Source organism: Aegilops tauschii, chromosome 7 (genome assembly GCF_002575655.3).
Source record: "Aegilops tauschii subsp. strangulata cultivar AL8/78 chromosome 7, Aet v6.0, whole genome shotgun sequence".
NCBI classification, from domain to species: domain Eukaryota; kingdom Viridiplantae; phylum Streptophyta; class Magnoliopsida; order Poales; family Poaceae; genus Aegilops; species Aegilops tauschii.
The window spans coordinates 442049331-442063569 of NC_053041.3; positions in this window are offsets into that span (position 1 = coordinate 442049331).

Genomic DNA, 14239 nt, shown 5'->3' on the forward strand with positions numbered 1-14239 from the left:
GGAACTTGTCACCTATGTGTGCGAAGCGACATACGTTGTCTCTTCCCGCCTTGATTTATTTTACAGAGGCAACATGCAACTATAGGAGCGTCGTCCTAAAAATATGAAATTATTCAGGGTTTGTTTTACCTTTTTATACATTATTTGAGTTTTCTAGGCATTTTGGAACATACTTTGGTGTGTGCAAAGGTCATGTGTGTACTAGCCACCTATGTAATTGGATGTTCAATCTGTTTATGGAATCAAGTCCTTATAAGTTATAAGTACATATGATGTTGTTCTGTGTGCAATGACATCGCACACAGACCATACTACGGAACCCGTCGGTGATGATTTCATCAATCACTGGCAATTGTATACCACCAAGCGTTTGCCCACAACACACATGGCTTATTAGCAGCAATCGTCTGTATTATTATCGGTCTTCGCACACATTTCTGATTACAGACCTGTTTGCCACGTATCACACACATCTTGTTAAATTGAACCATTTCTGTTCTCTTGGCTCAAAGCAAACAGTTCATCCGAGTGAAACGTATGCCGTATATCGCACACACCTTGATATGGCTGATCGTTTCTTTTGTGTTGCCTAATCACAAACAGTTCATCCGAGTGAACTGTATGCCATAAAGCACACACGCCTTCATCTGGCTGCCCATTTCTGTTGTTCTGCCTCATCGCAAATAGTTCATTGAACTCAACCGTATGCCTAGCATCGCACACGCAACTAAAATCTAAACCGTGTTTGATGTATCCGCCATCGCAAAGTTTTGCACCTGTTTTGACGTTTTTTACATCACCATTTGCGATTAATGCATCACACACAGTTTCGTCGAAGGGTCTCTGATTATAGTGTCGCGTTAGCAGCATCCTGTAGTAGTGTGCACATGCTGAAATAGAAGATATTGATGTTAATATTAAACTTGCAAATAGAGACACCATTGCACCACTTGGGATTGTTAGAGATGTTGAAGTATTGTGTGGGAAAATAAAATACCCTACTGATTTTCTAGTTCTTGGTTCTCCACAAGATGATTTTTATCCCATAATATTTGGTAGACCTTTCTTGAACACTGTTAATGCTAAGATAGATTGCAACAAAGAAACTATCAGTGTCAATTTTGGTGATCTCATGAGTTTCTAAGTTTCATAGACATCCTCATGATAAAGAATTGCCTAATAAGGATGAAATAATTGGTCTTACTTCTATTGTCGTACCTCCTACCGATCCGTTAGAACAATATTTGCTAAACCATGAAAATGATATGCACTTGCATGAAAGAAATGCAATAGATAAGATGTTCTTTGATCAACATCCTATCCTTAAACACAATTTTCATGTTGAAACTCTAGGAGGCCCTCCTCCACCTAAAGGCGATCATGTGTTTGATTTAAAGCAATTGCCTGACACTTTGAAATATGCTTATCTTGATAAAAATAAGATATATCATGTTATTACCAGTGCTAACCTTACATAGCATGAAGAAAAGAGATTGTTAAAAATTCTAAGGAAGCACCATGATGCTATTGGATATACTCTTGATGATCAGGGCATCATTCCCACTCCGTGTCAACACAAAATTAATATGGAACCCGATGCTAAACCTCTTGTTGATCATCAACGACGACTAAATCCTAAGATGAAGGAAGTGGTAGGAACTGAAATACTAAATCCTTATGGAATCAGGTATAATCTATCCCATAGTTGATAGTAGATGGGTAAGTCCTGTTCATTGTGTCCCAAAGAAAGGAGGTATTACCGTTCTTGCTAATGATAAAAATGAACTAATGCCACAAAGAATTGTGATTAGCTATAGAATGGTAATTGATTTCAGGAAAATAAATAAAGCCACTATAAAAGATCATTACGCTTTGCCTTTTATTGATCAAATGTTAGAAATATTGTCAAAGCACACACACTTTTGTTTCCTTGATAGATATTCCAGTTTCTCTCAAATACCTGTATCACAACCTGATCAAGAGAAAACCACTTTTACTTGTCCTTTTGGAACTTATGCTTATAGACTTATGCCTTTTGTCCTATGTAATGCACCTACTACCTTTCAAAGATGTATGACCGCTATATTCTCTAACTTTTGTGAAAAGATTGTTAAAGGTTTCCATGAATGATTTTCCGTTTACGAAACTTATTTTGATGATTGCTTAAGCAACCTTGATTGAGTTTTACAGAGATGTGAACAAACTAATCTTGTCTTGAATGGGAAGAAGTGCCACTTTATGGTGAATGAAAGTATTGTCTTGGGGCATAAAATTTCCAAATGAGGTATTGAGGTGGATAAAGCTAAGGTTGATGCAATTGAGAAAATGCCATGTCCTAAAGATATCAAAGGTATTCGAAGTTTCCTTGGTCATGCTGGTTTCTTTAGAAGGTTTATTAAAGACTTCTCTAAAATTTCTAGGCCTCTTACTAATATCTTGCAAAAGGATGTTCCATTTGTTTTTTATGATGATTGTGTAGAAGTCTTTGAAACACTTAAGAAAGCCTTAACTTCTACACCTATCATTCAACCACCTGGTTGGAGCTTAGCTTTAGAAATTATGTGTAATGCTAGTGGTTACGCTGTTGGTGTTGTTCTATGACAAAGAGTTGATAAGAAATTAAATGTTATCCATTATGCTAGTGAAACTCTAGACAGTGCTCAAAGAAATTATGCTACTACTGGAAAAGAATTTTTAGCAGTTGTGTTTGCCTATGATAAATTCAGATCTTACATTGTTGATTCTAAAGTAATTGTTCACATCGATCATGCAGCTATTAAATACCTTATGGAAAAGAAAGATGTTAAACCTAGACTCATTAGGTGGGTTATTTTGCTACAAGAATTTGATTTACATATCACAGATAGGAAGGGAGCTGAGAATCCCGTAGCTGATAACTTGTCTAGGTTAGAAATATTCTTGATGACCCACTAGCTATTGATGCTAGCCCCCTGACGAAATTAGCTATCATAAATGCTTCTTGTAATACTCCTTGGTATGCAGACTATGCTGATTACATTGTTGTAAATTTATACCACCTAGTTTCACATACCAACAAAAGAAAAAATTCTTCTTTGACTTAAGACATTACTTTTGGGATGACCCACATCTTTACAAAGAAGGAGTAGATGGTATTATTAGATGTTGTATGCCTAAGCATGAACAGGAACAAATCCTACAGAAATGTCACTCGAAGCCTATGGAGGACATCATGCGGGATATAGAACTGCACACAAAGTATTACAATCTGGTTTTTATTGGCCTACTCTTTTCAAGGATGCTCCTAAGTTTGTTTTATCCTGTGACGAATGTCAAAGAATTGGTAATATCGATAAATGTCGGGAAATCCCTATGAATTAGTCACTTGTTATTGAACAATTTGATGTTTGTGGCTTTGATTATATGGGACCTTTTCCATCCTCTAATGGGTATACACATATTTTGGTTGATGTTGATTATGTCACTAAGTGGGTAGAAGCTATTCCGACTAGTAGTGTTCATCATAACACCTCCATTAAAATGCTTAAAGAAGTTATTTCCCATGATTTGGAGTCCCTACATGTTTAATGACTGATATGTCTGCAACATATCTATAATTTATGAAGTATTCATGCCATGTTTACAACAATTTTATATAGTTTTGGTATGGTTTGATTAGAACTAACCCGGACTAACGTTGTTTTCACCGGAACTACCATGGTGTCGTTTTTTGTGCAGAAATAAAAGTTCTCGGAATGGGCTGAAATTTTATGGTGATTTTTTATGGACCAAAATAGACCCCCGAAGCTTTGAGGAAGGACCAGAAGCCTCACAAGGAAGCCACAAGCTCGCTAGGCGCCCCCCCCCCAGGGAGGGGTGACCGAGCTTGTCGCTACCTCGTGGACCCCCTTGGTGTGAGACCGACGCAATAAATTCCTACAAATACCCAAACCCCCAGAAGAATACTAGATGAGAAGTTCCGCCGCCGCAAGCCTCTGTAGACATGAAAAACCAATCGGGACCCTATTCCGGCACCCTGCCAGATAGGCAAATCATCACCGGAGGCCATCTTCATCATCCTGGCGGACACCATGATGAGGAGGGAGTAGTTCACCCTCGGGGCTGAGGGTATGTACTAGTAGCATGTGTTTGATCTCTCTCTCTCTCTCTCTCTCTCTCTCTCTCGTGTTCTTGAATTGGAACGATCTTCACATAGCGCGAGCTTTGTTAATATATTTGGATCTTATGGTGTTCTTCCCTCTCTACCTTCTTGTGATGAATTGAGTCCTGCTCTTTGAGGTTTCATTATGTTGGATTGAATATTGGATTTGAGAACACTTCATGTATGTCCTGCATATGGATACCCGTGGTGACAATGGGGTATCATATTGATTCACTTGATGTATGTTTCGGCACTCAACTCACGGATTCCCGAGGTGAAATTGGGGTAATCTATGCATAGGGGTTGATGCATGTTTTCGTCCTTGTTTGTCCGAAAGAAATCTTGGGGCACTCTTTGGAGTGATTCTTTGTTGCATGTTGAGGGAGTGTTATATGATCCAATTATGTTTTCATTGTTGAGATACTTTACACTAGTTAAAGTATGAACCCTAGGCCTTGCTTTGAAGCATTGCAATACCGTTTTTTCTCACTTTTACTACTTGCTACCTTGCTGTTTTATATTTTCAGATTAGAAAAACCTATATCTACTATCCATACTACACTTGTATCACCATCTCTTCGCCGAACTAGTGCACCTATACAATTTACCATTGTATGGGTGTGTTGGGGACACAAGAGACTCTTTGTTATTTGGTTGCAGGGTTGTTTGAGAGAGACCATCTTCATCCTACGCCTCCCACGGATTGATAAACCTTAGGTCATCCACTTGAGGGAAAAATTCTACTGTCCTACAAAACTCTGCACTTGGGGGCCCAACATGAGTCTACAAGAAGATATGTTGCATAGTAGACATCAATGACTGATGGTGGTTCACATTTTATTCATTGTGCTTTCCTTAAATTACTTGCTAAATATGGTGTCAATCATAGAATTGCATATCCTTATCATCCTCAATATAGTGGTCAAGTTGAGTTGAGCAATAGAGAAATAAAGTTAATATTGCAAAAAACTGTCAATAGGTATTGAAAGAGCTGGTCTAAGAAACTTGACGATGCACTTTGGGCCTATAGAACAACTTATAAAAATCCCATGGGATGTCTCCATACAAAATGGTTTATGGAACAGCTTGTCATTTGCCTCTTGAGTTAGAACACAAAGCATATTGGGCAATTAAAGAACTCAATTATGATTTCAAACTTGCTGGTGAAAAAAGGTTATTTGATATTATCTCACTAGATGAATGGAGAACCCATGCCTATGAAAATGCCAAAATTTTCAAAGAATAAGTTAAAAGATGGCATGACAAAAGAATCCAAAGACGGGAATTCAAAGTGGGTGAGTATGTTCTATTGTACAATTATCATTTTAGATTTTTGGCAGGAAAACTCCTCCCCAAGTGGAAAGGACCATATATCATTGAGGAGTTTATCGCTCTAGAGCTATTAAAATCAACAATGTCGAAGGCACTAATCCGAAGGTGGTCAATGGACAAAGAATTAAGCACTATATTTTAGGTACACCCATTAATGTACATTATTCAAACCATGGCACCAGAGGAATACATAAAAGAGACCTTCCAGAACACCCAGAACCCTGAAAAGGAAGAGGTACGTGATACGGTAAGTAAACAGACTCTTAAAATTCCGCAAAAATATTTTCTGTCAATTTTGGAATATTTGAAAAAATATAAAAAATATGAAACACCTAATAAGGCAACTGAGGTGCCCACTAGGCACCAGGGCGCGCCTATCCCTCCTGGCGCGCCCTGATGGGTAGTGGGCCCCTCAGGAACCTTCCTGACTCTATTTTCCTATGGTATACTTGTTTCCCAAGATAAAAAATATTTATGTATATCCCCGGACGATTTGATCACCGGATCGTGCAAATATCCTTTGTTCTTGTTTCGTGCTATTTTTCTGACATATCTAGATCGCCATGGCTACACCAAGCTCTTCCAAGGACATGTTCTATGAGAAGGTCGTCAACCCCTACCTACCGGAGGTGACGAAACACCCTCAAGCCATTGAGATACGTGAGGGGGTGCTCCACATCCTGGATGTTCAAGGTCCCAAGAAGACGGGGAGCATGGAGGCCAGGCTCGAGGCGTTGGAGCAGGAGATCGTCAAGTGCCAAGGGATGGTGGAACGTGGACTGAATGCCAACCACTCCATGATCACTCACCCGTGACAACAAAGTGGATGGCCAGCCAATGAAGAACATTGTCTTCCAACTCAATGAACGCATTGATTATCTCCAAGGCCAAGTTTATGATCTTCAAAACCAGAACTTTGAGTATGAAGCAAGATTCAAAGGTATGAGTTTAGCTGCAAGTTTCAGGGCTCCTGAGACTCGTGCATCTTATTGTGAGGGTGAACCTATGCCATGGAAGCCGAAAGACAAGCTCACCACTTCATCATCACCATCATCACCAAAGAAGGAGATTTGAGTACACGGGTATGGGCACTCCCCTTGGCTTTCGACAAGCTTGGGGAGATGCCCCGGTATCGTATCACCATCACTTTTATTATCTTCACCAGTTTTTAGTTCGATCCTTAGTTATTTCGTGATTTAGTTGAATAAAAGTTTAGTATGATCTATTTTCGAGTGCTAGTTTCGTGATCTATCTATCTATGTAATCAAGTGAGAGTTATATAATAAAGTTTAGTTTGAGTTTTTGCTTCTTTACTTTTATGTTGCAATCAACATAAAGAAACTAATGAAAAAGATCATACGCTAATCTTATCGAAAGTAATGACATTACATAAGGAAAAGTATAAGTGGTAAAATTTATTGAAAGTTGATAACCATAGCATTGGTCCATGCTGCAGTTCATGAAAGAATGAATAATGGAAGAGAAGATTCACATGCAAATACACTATCTTGGACATCTTTTATGATTGTGAGCCCCCATTATGTATTTTATGTCAAATTGTTGATGTTGGACAAGGAAGACAACATAATGATTTATGTTTGTTCATATTCACATAGAAGTTATATTGTCATAGATCCCCCAACATATGGTGCTTGCCCAATATCTTTGCTAGCCAGAAATTCGCACCAAGTAGAGATACTACTTATGTATCCAAAACCTTAAACCCACTTTCATGCTATGAGAGTGCACTATACCTACCCATGGATTGAATAAGATCCTGCAAGTAAGTTGTCATCGGTGCATAAGGCAATAAAAATTGCTTCTAAATATGCATGATCTTTTAGTGTAAAGGAAAATAAGTGTTGTACGAACTTGTGATGGCAAAGTAATAAAAGTGATGGACTGCATAATAAAGGTTGCTATCACAAGGGGCAATATAACATGACGTTCTTTTGCACTAAGAGCTTGTGCATTCAAAAACAGAAAGCTCATGACCACCTCTGCTCCCCTCTGTGAAGGGCCTATCCTTTACTTTTATGTATTTACCTTTTTATGCAAGAGTCAATAGTATTATCCTCTATTCCTTTTATTTTTCTCTTTTGCAAGAATCATGTAGTGGGGAAAGATCTAGGCACATATTCCAGTTGGATATGAGTAATCATGAGTTATTATTGTTGACATCACCCTTGAGGTGAATAAGTTGGAAGACGAAACTAAAAGCCCCTATCTTTCTATCTGTCCAGCTGAAACTTGGACACGGGTCCATTGATATGTCTCCAACGTATCTACTTTAACTAATGCTTTTCCTCTTGTTTTGGACTCTAATTTGCATGATTTGAATGAAACTAACCCCGGACTGACGCTGTTTTCAGCAGAACTACCATGGTGTTGTTTTTGTGCAGAAATGAAAGTTCTCGGAATGGAACGAAACTTTGTGAGGATTTTTTATGCAATATATGAGAATTTCTGGAGCCAGGAACCACCGGATGGGGCACCTGGGTGGGCACAACCCACCAGGGCGCCCCCCTCCAGGCGCGCCCAGGTGGGTTGCCCCCACCTAGTGGCCCCGCAGACATTGAAACCGATGCTATAAAATCACATTTTTCCAGGAAAAAAATCAGGGAGAAAGAATTGTCGCGTTTGATGAGACGGAGCCGCAATCACCTCCTGCTCTTCATTTGTAGGCCAGATCTGGAGTCTGTTTGGGGCTCCGGATAGGGGGATCTTCGATCTTCGTGATCACCAACCCTTCTCCATCGCCAATTCCATGATGCTCCCCACTGGGAGTTAGTAATTCCTTTGTAGGCTTGCTGGTCGGTGAGGAGTTGGATGAGATTCGTCATGTAATCTAGTTAGTTTTGTTAGGGCCTGATCCCTAGTATCCACTATGTTCTGAGATTGATGTTGCTATGACTTTGCCATGCTTAATGCTTGTCACTTTGGGCCCGGGTGCCATGATTTCAGGTCTGAACCGTTTATGTTATCACCATTATATCCATGTTCTAGATCTGATCTTGCAAGATATAGTCACCTACTACGTGTTATGATCCGGCAACCCCAGAGTGATAATAGTCGGGACCACTCCCGGTGATGACCATAGTTTGAGGAGTTCATGTATTCACTGTGTGTTAATGCTTTGTTCCAGTTCTGTATTAAAAGGAGGCCTTAATATCCCTTAGTTTCCAATTGGAACCCGCTGCCACGGGAGGGTAGGACAAAAGATGTCATGCAAGTTCTTTCCATAAGCACGTATGACTATTTACGGAATACATGCCTACATTATATTTACGAACTGGATCTAGTGCTGTATCGCCCTAGGTTATGACTGTCACATGATTAATATCATCCAACAAGTTACTGATCCAATGCCTAGGAATTGTTCTTATATTCTTCTTGCTAAGATACTACTGCTATCGTTACTATTGCACTTGCTATAAAACTACTGCTATGACTGTTACTGTTACTATTGTTGTCACTACTACTATCAAAATTATCATATTACTTTGCTACTGATCACGTTGCTATAGATAGTTAATTTCCAGGTGTGGTTGAATTGACAACTCAGCTCCTAATACTTGCTATTCTTTGGCTCCCCTTGTGTCGAATCTATAAATTTGGGTTGAATACTCTACCCTCAAAAACTATTGCGATCCCATATACTTGTGGGTTATCAAGACCTTTTTCTGGAGCCGTTGCCGGGGAGCATAACTATATTTGTTGAGTCACTTGGGATTATTATCAATTTATCACTATGAAGAATTTGAAGGATGCTAAGAATAAGATTTATCCCTCTAAGACGAGGGGAGGTAAGGAACTGCCATCTAGCTCTGCTTTAGATTCACCTTCTGCTATAAGTAAGCTTGCAACACCACCACATGCTATTAATCCCGATATGTCGCAAGTTATTGATGATGGCACTTCTGCTATGAATGATACTTATGATGATGCTAGTACCTTGCTTGATGATGATGATGATGTGCCACTAGGTACTTTCTTGATGAACAAATTGCTAGAGTAAGACAACATGATATTGTTAAGACTGATGATGAGCTCGAAATTGAAACTCTTGAAACACCTACTAGGACTAGCCCTCCTAGATATGAATTGCCAAAGGTACCAGAAGGTTATGTTATGAATGAGGAGACAACTAGAGATATTCTTGCTTGTAAGGATAAAGATGATCTAGAGAAATTATTATGCAAGTATAAAGAAAAATCTTTGAATGCTATAATGCAATATGATCCTAAGTTTGCTACTTCACCTATCTTTATTGATGATAAGGATTATGAATTCTCTGTCGACCCAGAGTTAATTACTTTGGTTGAATCTGATCCTTTCCATGGTTATGAAACTGAAACTGTTGTGCCATATCTTACTAAGTTGAAAGACATAGCCACCCTTTTTACTCATGATGAGAAAACTCGCTATTACTATATTCTCAAATTATCTCTGTTCTCATTAAAGGGTGATGCTAAAGCTTGGTACAATACTCTTGCTCCTGGTTGTGTTCGTAGTCCCCAGGATATCATTTATTACTTCTCTGAAAAATATTTCCCTGCTCATAAGAAACAAGCTGCATTACAGGAAATATTTAACTTTGTGCAAATTGAAGAAGAGAGTCTCCCACAAGATTGGGGGAGGCTTTGCCAATTTCTTAATGCGTTGCCTGATCATCCTCTTAAGAAAAATGAAATACTTGATATCTTCTATAATGGACTAACCGATGCTTCTAGGGATTTCCTAGATAGTTGTGCTAGTTGTGTTTTCAGGGAATGAACTATTGGACAAGCTGAAGAATTATTGAACAACATATTAAAAAATTATGATGATTGGACTCTTCCTGAACCACCGCCTAAACCTACTGCGAAGAAGAGGGGTATATTATATCTCAGTCCGGAAGTTATGCAAGAGGCAGATAAATCTATGAAGGAAAAAGGTATTAAAGCTGAGGATGTCAAAAATTTACCTCCTATTGAAGAAATACATGGGCTTGATACGCCACCACCACCTAAGGTGGTAGAGGTAAATTCTCTAATGAAATTCAATGATAATGACAATCCTCACAATATGCACCCTAGCCAATGCCTTTATTAGTTTGAGAATTATATTAGAAAGCAAGGTCACTTGAATGCAAATGTTATGAAACAATTAAAATACAACTCTGGTATGATTGCTCGCTTGAGTGACTTGTTATTTATAATCTCAAATGATGTTAGAGGTGTGGGTAAGCATGCTTCTATAGTTCAAACTCAGTTAGAACAAGTTGTTAAATCTCAAAGAGAGTTGCTAGAGGAAATGAATAATAATATCAATAATCATGCTGTTAGAGTAATGACTAGAGGAGGTAGAATGACTCAGGAACCAGTTTATCCTAAGGGACACCCAAAAAGAATTGAACAAGACTCTCAAAGAGTTAACACTGATGCACGTAGTTCTTCTAAAAAGAAAAAGAAGAAGAAAAATGATAGGACTTTGCATGCGTCTAGTGAACCTGAAGTAGAAAAATCTCTTGACAATGATAATGAAATTTCTATCTCTGATGCTGAAACTCAGTCTGGTAATGAACACTCACCTTCTGGTAATGAAAAAGATAATAATGAGGTTCATAAAGATACTCAAACAAATAGTAAAGAACCAAACAATGATGTTGAGATAGAACCTGCGGTTGATCTTGATAACCCACAACCCAAGAATACACGATATGATAAAAGCGACTTTGTTGCTAGAAAACACGGTAAAGAAAGAGAACCGTGGGTTCAAAAACCTATGCCCTTTCCACCTAAGTCAACTAAAAATAAAATGATGAAGAATTTGAACGCTTTGCTGAAATGCTGAGGCCAGCCTTTTTGCATACTCACTTTACTGATATCTTAAAAATGCCTCCTTATGCAAAATACATGAAAGGCATCATCACCAATAAGAGAAAAATACCGGAAGCTGAAATCTCCACCATGCTTGCTAATTATACTTTTAAAGATGGAGTACTTAAAAAACTTGGAGATCCGGGAAGACCAAGTATACCTTGCTCCATCAAAAGAAACTATGTGAAAACTGCTTTATGTGATTTGGGAGCTGGTGTTAGTGTTATGCCTTTCTCTTTATATAAAAGACTTGATTTGAATAAACTCACACCTACTGAAATATCTTTGCAAATGGCTGACAAATCAACTACCATACCTATCGGTATTTGTGAGGATGTGCCCGTTGTTGTTGCTAATGTTACTATTTTGACTGACTTTGTTATACTTGAGATTCCCGAGGACGATAACATGTCGATTATCCTTGGTAGGCCCTTCTTGAATACTGCAGGGGCTGTTATTGATTGCAATAAAAGCAAGGTCACTTTTCATATCAATGGTAATGAGCATACTGTGCATTTTCTAAAGAAACAATTCCAAGTGAATGGTATTAATGTTATTGAAATATCTCCGACAATCACTATTGGAAGTTTTCAACTACCTCTACCTACTGTTAAAAAGAAATATGAAATGCTTATTGTTGGGTACATGCATATCCCCGTTGAGGTAACTTAGTGATTTACGAAAGTTCTTCGGTTTCATGCTAATTGAAAGTGGTTGTTAATAAGACTTGATCAACCTTATTAATGGATCATTTTTGAGAGGTATGAGGTAGATGAATTTAGTAAGCACTATCTTCTGTCCCTACCTTTTGTTTTCTATTTTTATTAGTTAAATAAAATAAAATGCCATGTTTTGTCTATTTTCGGAATTTCCCGTGCAATAAAAATGACCCAAAAATAAAAGTTCTCAGAATGCTCTAAAAATTTAATACGATTTTTTCTGAATATTTAAGAGTTTTTAGTGCAAATAATATCAGAGGGAGATGCACGAGGTGGGCACAACCCATCTGGGTGCGCCAGGACCCCCAGGCGTGCCCTGGTGGGTTGTGGTCCCCACGTGGGCCCTCTCACTTATCTCTTCATACCACTTCATCACCTACGTCCAGAAAAAAGCACCATTGCTCTCTCTCTCTTTCTCTCTCTCTCTCTCTCTTTCTCTCTCTCTCTCTCTCTCTCTCTCTCTCTCTCTCTCGTGTTATTGCTGTCAAACCCGCGGATTTCGATCTCTTTGCTCGAAGCTCCGTTTCCGAAACTGTTTCAGGGGATTGTTGCTTGGTATGTGACTCCTTCGTTTGTCCAATTAGTTTTTGCTTTAGTGGTTTATATTTTGAATAATTATCTACTCTTGGTGATGCTTGCGTTTTGAATTCTTAAAGTTTTAAGTAGTTTGAATGCTTGCCATGGCCTCTAGGTATCCCTATGAGTAGTTGCTACCAATCTTGTAAACTTTTGTTGAGAAAATTTTGTGGACTAAAAATTTCAGAATTTTTGTTCATAGGAAAAACATGAGTATCTTTAGGAAGTTTGCTTCCAAGAAGAACTCCAAGGGAGTGATTGGGGAGTCATCTGATAGTGATCTCCACACCCGGATATTGGCGGAGCTACGGCCGTGCGAATGGTCGCGTACCCCGTTCATGGAAGGGGCCATAATCCTTCAAAAGTTTGCACAATATGCTGCTAATGCCGGCCTCATCGACTTCATCGCAGCTGAATGTGAACAGTATCATCTCCTCACAAACACATTTGTGCAAAGTTTTAATTTCCTTCCTAGGAATAATCCTCCTGAGGTGCAGTTTAATTAATACGCTGAACCCCATCAGATATCGCTTACTATGTTTTGTGAAATATGCTTGCTTCGTTCTGATGGTGGTTTGGTAGAGCCTAGGCCTTTGGAGTTTGAAGGCTTTTATCGTACTCTGACAGTGGGTGATGAGGGAGGCGTGTCAAGTATCACCGTCGCTGGCTTGCATTTTCCTGTTGTTCATTATTTTACTCTTTTCATCACAAAATGCTTGCTTGCTAGAGAGAAGGTGGGTGCACTCAGTGCCCCAGACCTTGCTGTTTTACGTCGTGCACTTGAAGGCAACAACACTTATAGCTTGGGAGCTATTGTGGCACGTCGCCTTCACATTAATAAATCAAAGGGTAAAATACATGGAGGCATTTACGCCACTCGTTTGGTGGCTCGTTTTAACCTTCAGATACGCTTGCATGATTGTCCTTTGCCCAAGGTTTACCTAGATCGCGCGGCCATGGAACACCACCAGTTTATTGCTGCCGATTACCCTAACATCCCTATTCCATATAACCTGGTTTTCAGTGTGAGAACTCGTGATATTATTCCATTGCCTGCACCTGCTTTGTTTGATCATATTGCCAGGGGTGGATACAGGATTATGCATGCGGATATCATCGCCTACCGAGACAACCGGGCTGCAGCTGAGAAGGAGCCTCAGCTGTGGGATCCATGGGTGCCCGCCCCACAGCAGTTCGACATGGGACCCCATGGTTTCTTTGACTACTGATTACCGAGTTAGGCCAAAAGGCTAAGCTTGGGGGAGTACGTATTTCCACCGACATTACATTCATGTTCACACATTTCATTCCAGTAGTCGGTGTCCACATTTTTTTATTCTATTATCCATGTTAAATTTATTTTCTCGCTTTCTTCTTGTGTGTTTGAAAAACCTTGAGAAAATACAAAAATATTTCCTGTTTCCTTTTTATTTTTCTTTCTAGAGTAGTTAGCTGTAGCACTAAAAAGAAAACCCAAAAATATTTCCTTATTCTTCTTTTGCTTGTTGGGAGCTTTCTCATGTAAATAGTTTTTCTTGTTTTTGCTTTTCCCTCTTATTTGCTTGCTCAAGAAAACCAAAATCTCAAAAAATATTTCAGTGTGTTTCTCT